We start from the raw sequence: 10,985 nt of genomic DNA, 5'->3' as shown, positions 1-10,985 counted from the left end.
GCATTTGGTTTAATGGTCTTGTTTTGTAGAGTGTACAATGTGAAAGTACAACAATGCCACCAGTTACCACAAGGTAAATGCTCGTAGCTGATTGGCTAGTGCATGGCTAGCTGATGATGTAGTATAGCTGCCCCATACTATTATACGTTGTAATCGATGCAGATCGTTGTTTCAAACAGTAGCTAACAAAAACGAAAGAAAGACAAAAATGTTCAGAACAAAATTCCGACGGCCCCATTAGCGCACTTTACATGGCCATGTGAAACACATAATACCTTTCTTTTTTTTTTTTTTTCATTCAGTATTTATTGGTAAAAAACAAATGTCATTTACAGCAAAGAATAAAAAAAAAAAAAAAAAAATCAATCGAATTACAGAATCACATAATAAAAAGTGCAGCAAAACAAAGTGGATACTTAAAATATCACATAACAAATATGACAAAAATACCGTGTAGAAAAAATATACAGTGCAAATTAAATGTCAAACCTCCATTTTTGAAAATGAATACCAAGTTTGCCTTTCTTTTTAGAAATTCTATATTCTATTTCTTTATTATTATTTAAGTAAGCCTGGAAAGATTCAAAAGTAGGGGTTTTATTCTGGAATTTACAGACATATATGAAATACTTTACAGATAAAAAAATATATGATATATAAGAGTCTCCATAGAGACCGAACATTTTCTCAAAATTAGAAAATATATAATTTTTCTTTTCCTTGTGATTTATAATATCTATTATCTTTTGCCATAAAGGTAGTATATGGGGACATAAAATAAACAAATGTAAAAAAGTTTCAGGCGATTTATTACAAAAGAAACATAATGATGAATCTTTTCTCTTGATTTTAAATAGAAATTTATTTAATGCTATTGCCCTATAAAACAGTTTTACAAAAAAGGATCGTAATCGAGTATCAATGGTGCTTGTCAAATTTCTCATAAGGATTTTTTCCCATATGGGAGAATTTAGGTTAAATGAGTCATTCCAAAAAGAAAAATGATTAACTGGGATGACCTTTTCCAACATTACATCATATACATACTTGGAAACCTTACGAGTTTGCATAAGTTTACCTACAGTCGTTTCAAAAATAAAATCTTGATTTATTTCTGAATGTGTGAGCCATTCTTGTGGAATATTCTTCATTAAAAAATTATACTTCCTCCTATCAGATTTATCTATATCATAATCAAGCACCAGCTCTTCAAATAATTTACTCCCAGGGTGAACAGGATCCAATAACTCATTAATATAAATCAAACCCTTCTGTAACCAATTATCATATACAAAGTATTGTTTTGATCTGGATCGAATATTCTTATTAAACCATAAAGACTGGCATGCACCTATTTCAGAATAAGCTGATCCAAATTCAATTTTAACCAATTTTTCTCTGAATGAATACCAGGACCTTAAAGAATCGGCTAACTGAACAGATGGCAATTTCTTTAAAATAGATTCTGGAGCATTAGTTTTCCACAAAATATCCGTTACCGGAGAGAAATTGTCTAGAACTGAAAGCTCCATACGTTTCCAGAAACTGTCAAAACTTTCATCATGTAACATTTTAACCCAATTCAATTTCTGAGAAAGAGCAAAAATCGAGGGGTCGATCATTCGTAAACCACCCTGGGAGTAATCATTACATAAATACTGCCTTTTAATCCTATCATTGCCCCCATTCCAAATGAACTTATACAATATAGTATTCAAAGATTTGAAAAACTTACTAGGAATCTTTATACACAAGACTGAAAATTGATAGAGGAGTTGGGGCAATAATAGGGTTTTTACAACACAAATCTTCCCAATCAAAGAGAGATTCCTAGCTCGCCAACAATTAAGTACACTTTTAATTGATTCTAATTTGGGCAAAAAATTCAAATTAAATAACTGATTTACATTCAAAGAAAATGTTATACCAAGGGTTTTAAATTGATTTTGCGTCCATTTAAGACCTTTTTCAGAGAAAGGAAAGTCAAGGGAGCCTTTTCTAGAACCAATCCATACAGCCTCAGATTTTGAAATATTTAGTTTACAACCAGAACAAACAGCAAAAGTGTCCAACAAATTAAACAAAGTATTGAAAGAATTTATAGATCCATCTACAAAGCATGTGGAATCATCGGCTAATAAGGATATCTTTAACTCCTTTCCCTCCACAGGGATACCTTTAATATTATCATTTTGTCTTACAGCTTGAGCCATAGTTTCAATAACTAACAAAAACAAATATGGGGAGATAGGGCAACCCTGAAAGATTCCCCTTTCCATGTCGATGGGTTTTGTTAAAAAACCGTTATTTAAGACATAGCTCTTTCTTCCAAAATAAATTGACCTAATCCAACCAATAAATTTATCTCCAAAATCAAATTTTTTTAAAACTTTCAATAAATAATTATGGTTTACACTATCAAAAGCTTTTTGAATATCTAACAGAAGAATTGCTCCAGGTATTTCATGAAAATCAGTATACTGAATTGTATCAATTAATAATCGAATATTATTCCCAATATGTCTTCCTTTCATAAACCCAGACTGATCAGTATGAATTAATTGATCTAGTATTTTCTTAAGACGGTTTGCCAATGTTTTGGCAAGAATTTTGTAATCAACGGTTAATAAAGATATCGGTCTAAAATTCTTTAAAAACAAAGGGTCCTTATCTTTTTTTGGAATCAGAGTGATTATACCATTCCGCTGGGAAAAAGACATAAAGCCATTTTCCATGGAAAAATTTAGGGAATTTAAAAGTAAATCAGAGATATCTTGCCAAAAAACTACATAAAATTCTGCGGGGAGCCCATCAAATCCCGGAGATTTATTGTGTTTCATTGATAAAAGCGTATCATATAATTCTTTTTTAGAAAGTGGTTTTTCCAAAAAATATTTATCATTCTCGTTTAAAGTAGGAATATCAATGGATTCCAAAAAATCATCCACAACTTCTTCATTATCCTCAATATGATTTTTATATAAAGTCTGAAAAAAAGTATAAATTTCATTCTCTACTTTAGTTTGATCTGAGATAACAGCACCAATTTCGTTTTTAATTCTATATATACTTTTCTTTTCACCCATCCTTTTTTCAAGATTACAAAAATATTTCGAACTCTTTTCTCCTTCTTCTATCCAACGAACTTTCGAACGAATGATTAAGCCTTGGGTTTCATAATCAAAAATTTTATTTAATTGAGAATTCAAATTTTCCAGTTCTTCAATGTAGTGTTTATTACTTGTATCTCTGCTTAATTTCATCTGAACTTCCTCAATATTCTTAAACAATTTTTCTTTTTTGGAATTTCTTTCCTTCTTTTTCCGAGAACTATACTCTATACAGGTCGCTGTAATTGAGCACTTCAAAGAATCCCATATAATATTAGGATTGCATTCAGAATAACAATGTACAATTTTAAATTCTTCAATTTTCGCTTTTACGGTGTTAATGAAATCTGAATCATTATGTAAATAATTACAATTAAGTTTCCAAAACCCTGGCCCCCTTTTTACTTGCGAGTCCTTAAAATTTAAAACAACTATTGAGTGATCAGACTGAATCCCAGGAAGAATCTTTGAACTAACACAATTATTAACAAAATTTTCTGAGACTAATATAAAATCTAATCTAGAAAGAGCTATAGGATTCTTTTGGTGTCTTGTATACTGTTTTAGGTTCGGGTGAAAGTCTCGCCAAATATCATGTAAATTGAATTCTTCCATTAAAACTGAAATCATATCCCTAGATTTAACATTTGCATGAGTTTGCTTACCACCTTTATAGTCCAAGGGTGTCAAAACAGCATTAAAATCTCCAGCACATATCAGGGGGGTATAAGTGAATTGTTCAATCTTAGCAAATATTTGGAGAAAAAAATCAGGGTCATCATTATTGGGACCATAAACATTCACTAAAGTTAAAGGTACATTATTAATTACCACTGATAAAATCAAATATCTTCCATTAGGATCAGCAAATAAAGAATTAAGAGTAAATGAAATATGATTACGAATTAAAATAGCGACACCCCTACTATTAGATGTATAGCTTGAAAAAAAGGCCCTTTCACCCCATTGCTGTTTCCAATAAGATTCATCACAAGGAGAAGAGTGGGTTTCCTGTAAAAAAATTATATCACTGTCAATTGACCGTAAGTAATGGAACACTTTTCGCCTTTTTATATGATCTTGTATACCCCGGCAATTGAAAGTTGATAATCTAACATCCATAATGTAAATATTTAACACACAATGAATTAGTACACATCTGTATAAATAGAGATAACAAAAATATGTAATCCATAAAATCAGATTGGGTATTATGAATTTTAGCACTGAAAGCATTCCACAAGAAAAAAAAAGCTGCATAAACAAAAAACTTATTCAAAGTGATTGACACCAACATCATCAAACGAAAACAGATTTAGGACAACTAATGAAGAAAAAAGAGTTGCACTAGGTTACAAGGTAAAGGGCCTCAAATCAAAAAAACAGCCCAAACCAATAGTGCAAGGCATGTGGCGATTCGAGCAGAACTGTAACTGAAAGATGACTAGAGTGCCTTCAAACAGAAGATGCAAAATACAGTAGGGGAGAGCGGGGTGAGTTGGGACGCGGGTCAAGTGGGACACGTTCTCTGAATCAAAAACTGTTCAACAAATCAGCGATTGGCTTATATCTACAATAAGCCCCTAGCAACCATACATCACACTAAGAAAGCCATGCAGTTCGGCAAATTCTAAGTATGTATAAATTGCTATTGAAAATTTTCCCCAAAATATAATGTTTTTTTAAAATCAAGTTAATTAACCTGTTGTCTTTGTGTTCATGATTTCAAGGGCACAATTGAAGCTGGTGGTGAGCCTTATTAATATGCAACTAATATAACTTGTTTTTGACAAATGCCTGCATGGTTACTGAGCAGTCGTACATATTTATGTATATGTCATGTGAGGGACAGTTGGGACAACGTGTCCCATTTGTCCCTCATAATAGCATTACATGTAAAGCAGTTCAGATTTTCAAACATGTTGTTCAAACTTGTTTTGTTGAAGTAAAGATCATTTTAAAGCATGTTTGACTGTTTTCATTACCAATGTTTCATTATGCCTTCCAACTTTGACATTTCTATAGACCATCTAGGATGTCACACTTTACCCCCACAGTCCCATTTCTCCCTTGCCGTTGTCCCACTTCACCCACGGGTGGGTCAACTTCTCCCCCAAAATAAGTTTTTTTCTTTTCATTAACTGCAGAAAATTGAGAACAGTGCTACCCCCAGCTTATAGCTCTTTATGTAACCTACCATATGAACCTTCATGCAAGCCCAACAGGAAATGTAATAATCTCTTCTATAAAAAGATATAAGAAGAAAATCGGCGAACTTGAAATAATGTCCCACTTCTCCCCGCTCTCCCCTACATGCATAAGTTTTGAAATTTAAACTCTAAAAGAACAAACAAAAACAATTTAATGGTCTTATGACCCCTGTCTCCACCATATAAAATTTATACACACTAAAAAAATACAAAAGTATTTTCAGCCCCAGATTATATCTTAAATCATAAGATATCACTACTCACCTTATCCTGACACTCTAGGGGTGACTGTATACAACTGTATCTCATCATTTAATAAACACACAGAATTCCTCAAAAGGTCAACCATGTTTGTCATCTTAAACAAGTCAAATAATTCCGGAAAAAATAGTGATAGTTACCTTTGTACAATGGAAACAAATCGTGATATTTTAATCATAATATTTGAATTGTGTCCAAATATGACGTGTGATAAATACCTTTTGTGTTTATCAAAAAAAAAAGAAATAACAGTACTCGGTGCTCACTGGTCAAACTAGTGTAAATGCTACTATTTTTTAATACAAATATGGTTCCGGTAATGATCATTTTCTAAAATGATGAAAGCACATATCTTTCCTGGTCACGACTATCTTAATGATAACATAGCAAGGTACATGTATATGAACCAATAAAAAAAAAACAATCAACATGGGTGGCGATGTGATAACCGACTTTCCAGAAAATATACCATAGTGTTAAAGATTATGCTGTGGTGATCTTTCCGTCTGGATTTCTAAAGCACAGCTTGTCAGGAAAAATAAAAAAGGGGCGCTTGCCCTCCTCCTTGAGCCGCTTGAATGCACCAGCCTTGGATTTTCGAAGTTGAAGAACATGTTGTGAGAGATCCTCTGCAACAAATGCTTTGTGATCCAGGTACAGCGATCTTGTAGCCTTCAGCTTGTTGATACAAGCCTTGCGTGCCCTCTCCTTTGCAGTAAAGGAACCAAAACCTATGTGGATCCTTCTTGGATGATGTGGAGCATTCTCCTGTCCCTGAGGTCGAAATGACGGTGTTCGATGACATCGCTGGATATCACTGATGTCTTCTTCGGGGACATCTGCGAAGCGCAGGAAATCTTGAATGAGTTTCTTGCAGTCCTCCTTGTTGTTGGACTCCTGAATCCCAAAGACAACAAGATTATTACGTCGTGAACGATTTTCAAGATCGTCCAGTTTCCTCTCCAGCTTTCCATTGTCAGTCTGAAGCGCCTGTACAGTATCTCTCAGGTTAGCGATATCAAAAGAGAGGCTCTTGATCTTCTCATCGTGCTCTGTGACTATAGATGTGAGGTCGCCAAATTTTTTGTCAAGCAGTGACTCAATGCGAACATCCAGTCTATTCTCAAATTCAGTGAAAAACTGTACAAACCATTGTGGAGGTTGTGAGCTCGATAGGCCGGCGGCTGTTACAGCAGCGTAGCACGGCTTGTCCGTAGCAGATAGAAGCTCTCGTCTAGCAGAGGGGTCACGCGCTAGAACGTCCCCGGCGGCTCCGGGAGACTCACGAGGAGGAACCGCAGTGTCCGCATGATCATTGATCAACTTTGGTTTCTTTGCGTACGGTGAATTTTTCTCCATGATTGTGACCACAGTTGCATACGAAATCCACACTGAGTTTCACAAAAGTTACAGAAAAGTAAGAGGAAGAAAATTTACCACTTAAAAGTCACTCTTGGTCATATTCGTCACCGATAAAAGAATTCTGCTCTCACCGTGAAGTACTCACGTCCACATGCGAAGGGCGGCCATTTTTTCCTCCCCATAATACCTTTCTTAACGAGGTACCTTAAACCGAAGGGGAAAAATATGATAAAGAAAAGAAAAAGAAAACAAACAAACCTCTGTAAGTGGGAAACAACGATTTCAAGAATCGTTCCCTCATACAAACACGCAAACACAAACTAACACACATAGTACTTGTCGTATACTCTCTCGATCATTCTATCCGCCTGTACATGCATTTATGCATGTTTTTTAATTTTGTATCTATCTTCATTCATGTGTATCTTTCAATATACCCATCTGTCCATTTTTCTCATTGATAAGAGGCGAGTATGCTGTATTCACGATTCCCATGGTTGATTAATCGTGCAGGTTCATGTCAGAGTATCAAGGTAAAAGTGACCAATAAGGCTTACACCTATAAAGGAAATGGACTTGCCCTGGCCCCTTCACAAATTCGTACCAAGATAGCAGAGATAATAAAGACAGCTCATTAAAAAAAGACAAAATAACGATGGGCATTTGAATTTGGTGTAGGCTCTTAGTTGAGGGTGATGAGGGAGAATTTCTCAGCTATTGCGTAGCTATTGCGGATGTCTGAAACTTATCTTGAAATTCAGAGGGACTATTGATTATTATAGAATATGGTGCTCTGAATATTAGGAATTTCTGAGCGAAACAGCACGTAATCTAGACGCACTCCTGTGCAGAGTTTGAACTAAACTCCCCCACCCCCCCCCCCCCCCCCCCCCCCGCCCCTTTTGCCAATCTAATGACCGAATTGAAACAATTTGGAGACCTACCAGAAAGAACTTGCAACTTTTTAGTATCTTTTTTTTTTTCAAATAACAACATACGTACCGTGCGTCCATGGAAGACTAGTACAGGACGCGAACAGGACTGGTGTGAAACCTTCAGCGCACTTTGCTCGGTAGATGGCGCTCGTTGTGAAGACGGTTTGAGCTTCCTTGATACAGTGTACCACATATATGTCACTAGTACAATGTACTGCCTTTTCATTACTGTCATGTATTATAAATCATTTGAACGGTGGTCATAATACAAGCTCCCTCTATTGTTTGAATTCAAATCCATTCAGCATTAGACTCTATATTCTCGAGTTTCCCACTGACAAGAAGTGTAACGACAATATCTGTAAAAAATTTGTAGTACACTTACTGACGTCATTATGGCGCTATTGAAGAGTATAGAGTAGCTAATTCTCTATTCAAACAGGGAGGTGGTCTCACCTCCCTCACCTCCCTGAGTCAAATCAAAGTGCTCTGCGCGCATTGTAGTAATTGTAGTATTGTCAAAGATCCCACACTCTTGTGTAAGATTGTTGTAAACACGAAGGGAGTACAAGAGACCTGTGTATTTGGTAGCAATGTCAAGTAAAACTTCATAGATAGATACACACATGTTAGTAGGAATAAGCCATTGGTCCCGATTGTCACATCTTTGGGTTGTCTTGCCGACAGATGGCGCAATCGTGCCAAATTTGCTCCACACGATTGCTGTATCAGTGCTTCACACCAAGACGTGGAATACTCACTGCATTTAGTAGTTCTCCGGCCCGAGTATCCCCAAATCAGTGAAACTCGTTTGAACGACGAAAAAGCATAGTACTTTATATTGAGAACTCAAACGACATTTGGCTTATCCATAATACATTATGTTTGTGTGTGTATTATGTAATTTGTATGTACGTATGTGTGTATGTAAGTGTGTATGTGCGTATGTATGTATGAATGTAGGGCTTATGTGAGTAGGCCCTATGTATGTACGTCATATATCAGGGCTCGACAGTAACACTTTTTTTTTTTTTTCTGGTGGCCTATTTGGGGAAACTAAAATCTTTGAATCCGAAATGTTGGTGGCCCCAAATAAAGGAAATTAAACATTTCATTTTACATTTTAACTGCGCTAAAAGATAAGCTTTTCAGAAATGTGGTGGCCTGGCGTTAAATCTTTAGTGGCCCCGAGTCACCGTCAAACCCTCTCTCTCTCTCTCTCTCTCATCTCATCTCTCCCCCTCTTTATCTATACATCTATTTATTCGATTCACTATTTTGTTAAAAGCTACAAGACACACAACAGCAGCAAGCCCACACTACATAATGCTCTTCTTTTGAAGCTCATGATCCAGCCAATAAGCACAGCAAACAAACAGGTAAAACAAACAGCACCCCCTAAAAACAAACAAACAAACAAACCAAACAACACCTCACAACTGTGACACAGAATCATGAGGAAAAAAAAAAACCACCATTGAACACATTTGTTATCATTTTTGTTGTTTTGAATCATCTTTTTTTTTTTCTCTCTCTCTTTTTAATGATTGAAAGTCAGAACCATTCAGACAAGAGACTAGACAAGAGACTAGACAACATTTTAAACGGACAGGTTGGATGAAGAAGACTGGCCATGAGTAACACACTCGACTTCATGGAATACAAAGAGATAGGAGTCTGTGGAACAAGTTCATCCCTCATATACTTTGTGACGACACAGCTCCACTACGGTTTATACACACACACAACCTCTATACACATTCATAGCCAATCTATACAGATCAATAAATAAAATTCATAGGTTTTTTTGTTTGTTTGTCTGTTTTCATACAAAATTTACACAGTCATTATTATCAATTTGTCAGTGATTGTATAAAAGAACAATTTTTCAAATAACTTTACATGTATTTTTTTTTTTAGTCATTTCTCTCTTTCTTTTTTTTGTATAAACAATTCACAACAGGAATAAGATGAAAGAAAACTATCAGCAGGATGGCATTCCATAGTCCCCACAGTCTTCTTAGCCACAACTATGTATATATACAATAAGATGCATGTATGCCTTAAGAACAAGGAAAAGGAATTGGCAAAGATCACTTGTAAGGATTTTTGTTTTGATCCCCGGATTTCCTTCAAAGATGTGAGATATCTATATATCTTATATAAGATGCAAGATTAGAACACCCTTCTAACTGTAACAATAATTGTGGAAATCACGGTGCCACTGTTAGATAAGGACAGTGTGAATCTGCTAAAGTCATCGTGTCACAGTTTGAAAGGACAGTGTGAATCTGCTGCAAAAGTCATTGTGTCACAGTTTGAAAGGACATTGTGAATATGCTAATATCATGGTGCTACCATTTGAAAGAACAGTGTGAACAGGCAATCAAAATCAGGGTGCCACTATTTGAAAGGACAGTCGTGAATCTGTTAAAATCATGGTGTCCCTGTTTGAAAGGTCAGTGTGAATCTGCTAAAATCACATCCACTATTAAATGCAATAGTGGGAGGTTACAACAATCGATATACAATTGTGACAAAATCACATTACACAGTCAACTCCACGCAAATCGATCTCAACAGGACTGAGAAAAGCGCATCAACTTTTGCAATATTCAACTTCTGCATACGCAGAGGAATAATACACCTATTACTATTAGGATGTGAATGACAATTGAGACTTTTTATTCTCATCGCCTCAGCCGATTATTCCAAATGTGCGGCGTCGACTTCCGTGGAGTTGACTGTATTCCCGACTGTAGATGAGAGGGGCTTGACACTTTCCAATGTGGGCCATTCTTGGCAGCGAAAACAGCAAATACAGCATTACATCTCTTGACATTTCATTTTCAAAGCATCTCTCGGTGAGTAACCTCAAAAAACCAATTATTACCAGTGGCACTTATATGAATGAACCCACTTTTACCGGTATATTAGTATTATGAATGGTGGATGAATAACAAGATGAACTACTGAAAACTCTAGCTTACACCAGTCATTCAATATCTCTTTTTATGTTTAACTGCTGTCAATACCAACACTTTAACAACAACAACAAAAATCTTATTCTTTACCTTTGCCCTGAATCCCTTAATTCACAGTTTTCA

This window comes from Diadema antillarum, unplaced genomic scaffold (assembly GCF_040938485.1).
Source record: "Diadema antillarum isolate AM-2024a unplaced genomic scaffold, OU_Dant_1.0 scf00000035, whole genome shotgun sequence".
NCBI classification, from domain to species: Eukaryota; Metazoa; Echinodermata; class Echinoidea; order Diadematoida; family Diadematidae; genus Diadema; species Diadema antillarum.
The sequence above is the reverse complement of the archived record's forward strand: the minus strand, read 5'-3'. Positions refer to the sequence as shown.